The following is a 5,083-nucleotide window of genomic DNA, read 5'->3' on the forward strand; positions in this document are numbered from 1 at the left end:
GAAGGAAAGAGAAGAAGTAAGAAAGAAAGAAACAAGAACGGAGTAAAGAGGAAAAAATAGGGCAGTGCGCCCTTTGATTGAATTCGCACAGTGACGCGTGCTCGTCGTCACGTGTACATGTGAGTAGTGGAAGAAAAAAAGGGTGACGCGTACGCGTCAGTCACGCGTACTCGTGAGGAGTCATTGTGCCCTTCGCACATTACCCGCATCATGGTCCCGGCACAACCCTCTGTCCGGACCATACGGTAGCACAACCCTAGCACAAAAAATTTATGATCCAGGTTTACGGGGTGACGCGTATGCGTGAGAGGAGTTGTGCACGTTGCATCACGCTAGCACGGTCCTGGCACAACTCACTGTCCAGGACGTGCTATGGCACAATTTCAGCATGGTACAAATTTAGGGGGTGACATGTATGCTTCGGTCACGCATATGCGGAACAGGCCCTGTTTTTTCAGAGTATAAGGAAAAGTAATTATAGCACATTTTAGGCATCTATGCAAGTAAAATATTTCAAAACACTTAGAATCTCATGGCAACAACCAAAATTGCCAAATTAACCAAACTAACATTAGTTAGATCCTCATGAAACAATGGTAATTCAAATACATCTAATCAAACTCAATAAATTCAATCAAAGAGATGAAAACAAAGTGAAAGAAGCTATAAACAAGGAAGATCATACCATGGTGGGGTGTCTCCCACCTAACACTTTTTTTTAAAGTTCTTAAGTCGGACGGTCATAGGGATCAATGCTTTTCTTCGGAGGATCCTTCAAGAGGAAAATCTCTAATTCTTTGTTGTTCTTGGCCTTTACCCTATGGTAAAGTTTGAGCCGATGGCCATTCACCTTGAAGAAGGTAGGGCTTGATGGATGGATCAAGTGGATTACACCATACGGTTCAACCTTTTCTATCACATAGGGACCATCCCATCTCGATCTCAATTTACCCAGCATCAACCTCAATCTTGAATTATAGAGAAGCACTTGATCTCCAACCCTAAACTCTCTTCTTTTGATATTCTGGTCAGGCACTGCCTTCACCTTTTCCTTGTAGAGTCTTGAATTTTCATATGCCTCCAACTGTAGACACTTCAATTCCTCCAATTGTAATTTTCTCTCAATTTTGGCCTTCCCCAACCCCAAATTGCTGTCCTTTACGGCCTAGCAAGCCTTGTGCTCAACCTCTACCGGGAGGTGACATGCTTTTCCATAGACTAGCCGGAATGAACACATGTCTGTCGGTGTCTTGTAGGCCGTCCGGTAAGCTCATAGCGCATCTCCGAGCCTAAAGTGTAACGACCCAACTTCCAATACGTCATGATCGTACCAAAAGTAAGGCGTTACTGACCTATTTTCCTTATTAACTATTTACTATTAAGCCTTTAGTTCGATATCGCGATTCAATTTTAGTAAAAATACCAGAAATTTTTGTTTTTGTTAATCAAAAGCATATAGAAAACATCACCAAGTAATAATAATCACATAATTATTAATAATAGTAATATTATACAAAAGAATTTAAATAAAATTCAGGTACAACTCCTATCCCTCTGCATAAAATAAAAACCTTAAGCAGTAAGGGCGAGGGAATTCTATGAAAGAAACTCAAGTCATAAACTTAACTCGTAAATAAGGTTTAACAATCGCCCGCAGCTTCAAATGGAGTCTTCGAACCTGTGTCACTGAAAGGGTGGAAGATTTTGGGGTGAGAACAAACCACACGTTCTCAGTAGGGAATGGGAATGCCGTAAAAGTAATGATTTACATGCAAATAATTAACTCAAGTTTCCAATGTAGTTTTCTTTATCACACCTTTTCAAAAATTTCTTAAGACTTACTTGAAACCGTTTAAATTCCTTTCTTTAAATCATATTACTTACATAAAGTCTCAACCGCATTAGCAATTCATCAGCTACAAATAGCATTCCTCAACCATCACAGTAACTAAGTAAATCAGCAACATAAATAATATACCCAAACCTCATTTCACAAATACCATTCCTCAATACTTTACTAAGTTCACAGCATCAACAAAAATACCTAATCAAACACACAAGCAAGTCACTAAGACAAACAGCACAATCACAAAGAAACAAGACAAGCAGCACAAATTATAAAGAAATAAAACAAGCAAACACAATCAAATGTAGATGCGCAAATAAGGATGATGCATGTCTAGCCCTAGTGCAGGTAATGAGCTCATCTGTCGGTTACTTACCCGCTCCCGACGTTACCCAGCAACCTCTGTCTGGATAAGGCTTTCCTGTTGGCAATATCCACTGCAAGCAACCTTTGTCTTGCAGGACAGAACTTATTAGCCGATATACGCCCAACAGACTCACTGTAAGCAACCTTTGTCTTACAGGAGCAACAACATACTCACTGTAAGCAACCTCTGTCTTACAGGAGCAACAACACACTCACTGTAAGCAACCTCTGTCTTATAGGAGCACACTCATCTCGATACCTCTGTAAGCAACCTCTGTCTTACAGCAAAGTATTATAGCAAGGTATCCCAGGAAAGCGTTCTCAGTGGTCGTACCACCATCTATCTGACTGCCTCTCTACAACAGATTCTTACATAATCATTCTCATTATCATCATTCATTAACATTCTCATTATCCATCATCACTTTCACATTCTTATGCGGTACCTCTTTCTTTCTCTGTTCAATCATACTATACAAACTTCACATATTTCACTATTACAACATCTTAGCTCGAAACATTTCTCTTTATCATTCGGATTCAAATATTATAAAATTCACCAAAATCCTGAAAAGTAATCCTCTATTTCAAGCCCAAAGCATAACTCTTTTCATATTGAATCAATCTTGAAATATAGTTTCTTTCTTAAATAATTTAATTTTGAAACATAAACCTTTCTTTGGTAAGTCGAAATTAAAATAGAATAATTCTTTTCTTTACTAAATAAAGCTCAAGTAATATAATTTTCCAAATTCAAAGCTTCTAAAATAACTTTTCAAATGAAACCTCAGATTTTTATAAAATTTTGGCAGCACCTCCCCTAAAACTCAGACTTAGCCACCCTTACGGGTTCCCTCTTTCTCAACAATTCAACAATCCTTTCTCAACAATTATCAAATACAAGATTCTCAAGCAACCAGAAAAACCACAATTCGCAATTCTCACATAATCCAACAATCTAATTTTCATCTCATCAATTTACAATTAAATTCATAAGTCATAGAATCCTTTCAAATTAAACTCAATCAATTCTCCATCCATTTATCAGCAACTATCATGACAGATTCTCAATAATTATCTCATCACAATTCAGTTTAAGAACTAACATTCTTTCATCAATTAAAATCAGAATTTTCATAAACCATTCTTTAAAAGTAAACCGGTCCAATTTCAAGGATTCATAACAAATACCCCAACATCAACTCTTCATATTTCTTGTTATTTATAAAGTTATTTAGTTATTAGCAAAGTTACCATTTTATTCTACAGATCACACTTTAGGAAAATATTTCAGTAATCATCCTCCAATCCTTTAACCGTTCTCAAAATCAACTCTAGTTAACCTTAAATCAACAATAGCAACCAAATTAAGAAATCAATGTAGCCCAAAATTTAGGTAACAAGCATAGCCTCAAACCAAAATCAACCTCATTAATTAATCGCTTACAACAATGAAACCAGTCACAATCACAACTAAGTCAGGATCAATAAATCATGACACAGAAAATTAGTTTAACCATTAATAAATTATTTATATACTCTTAAAGTTTACTATATTATTTCAGAAAATCACAGGTTCTCTAAACAGTTTAATCCCTTAGTTCCAATCCATCAATAACCACCAAAACCAATCTCAACTAGTCACAAGTAAACTTCACAGCCATTCCCATACATCAAATATCCAATTCAACATCAAACAAGTCAATAATTCACTCAAAATCAGAATCTCAACCAATTCATCGCAGAATCAATAATTCAGTCACATTTCACAACCGCATCTAATTTCAATTATAATTCAAAGTAACCACAATCCCATTTCAACCAATTCAGCAATATCACATAAAATCAGAATTGTCAACAAATCCATTAAAGTCAGAAAACCAATATCAGTCATAGCATTAACCAATCACAATTCAAACTCAACTCATCAATCATCAACATGTCAGTTTTTCTCAATAAGTAACTCAACATATTTTCAACTCAGTAAGTAACACAAGCTTAATCACCATTCACTACCATATTTAATTCAAATCATAACTCAGAAAAATTGCAATAGCTAACCATTCTCAAACACATTTCAAGTCACTCATGTAAATTAAGAAGTCCTTAACTATTATTAACCATTTGCACTTATCTAATTAACTTCTTAGGCATTCTAAATTAAAAACGTTAAATCCTCTACCTCAATGTCGCATTAACAACGCAATTAAACCAAGCAGCAGCCTCGGTGATGTTTTTCCTATGAGTTCCCTTCCTCTGGCAACAACACAACAGCTCGGGACCTATGTAGCAGCATCAGAATCATCAAGAGCGGCTCCAACATTGGTTCCCGGCGACTCCAATAGCACTAGCAATCTCCAAATAGAGCCGGCAGCAACGTGAAGTGGTCACGGCAGCAATCAGAAACAGTAAATTCTAATATGATAACAGTAAAATTCTGGAAACTCCATGCTAACTCAAACTGAAGCAAGAGCCAGAATGCCTTACCTCAATTAGACAATAATAACAGAACGAGGAAACGGCGGCAGCAAGAACAGCAGCCCAGGGGTGACGGCGACGCGGCTCCACCACCAGTGACCAAGAAGCACGGCAGAGGTGTTTACCCCACTCAACGGCGTTCTCTCCCTCAACTGGCCTTCCTCCACCTCTGTCTCCCTCAAACCCAACGTCGTTCTCCCCTGCTCCTTCGAGCTCGATGGCAAAGGACCCATAGCGGCGCAGCGGGTCGCGCTCCTCCAGCATCGCGCCTTCTCCTTCCCCCTCTCAGTGATAGTGGCGCGACTCATGGTTCCATGGACGGGATGATGCCGTGAAGCAGCTTGGCGGCGAGTTTCGTGGAGGCGGCAGTGACGGCGAACCTGATGGTGACGA

Source organism: Arachis hypogaea, chromosome 14 (assembly GCF_003086295.3).
Source record: "Arachis hypogaea cultivar Tifrunner chromosome 14, arahy.Tifrunner.gnm2.J5K5, whole genome shotgun sequence".
Taxonomy (NCBI): Eukaryota; Viridiplantae; Streptophyta; class Magnoliopsida; order Fabales; family Fabaceae; genus Arachis; species Arachis hypogaea.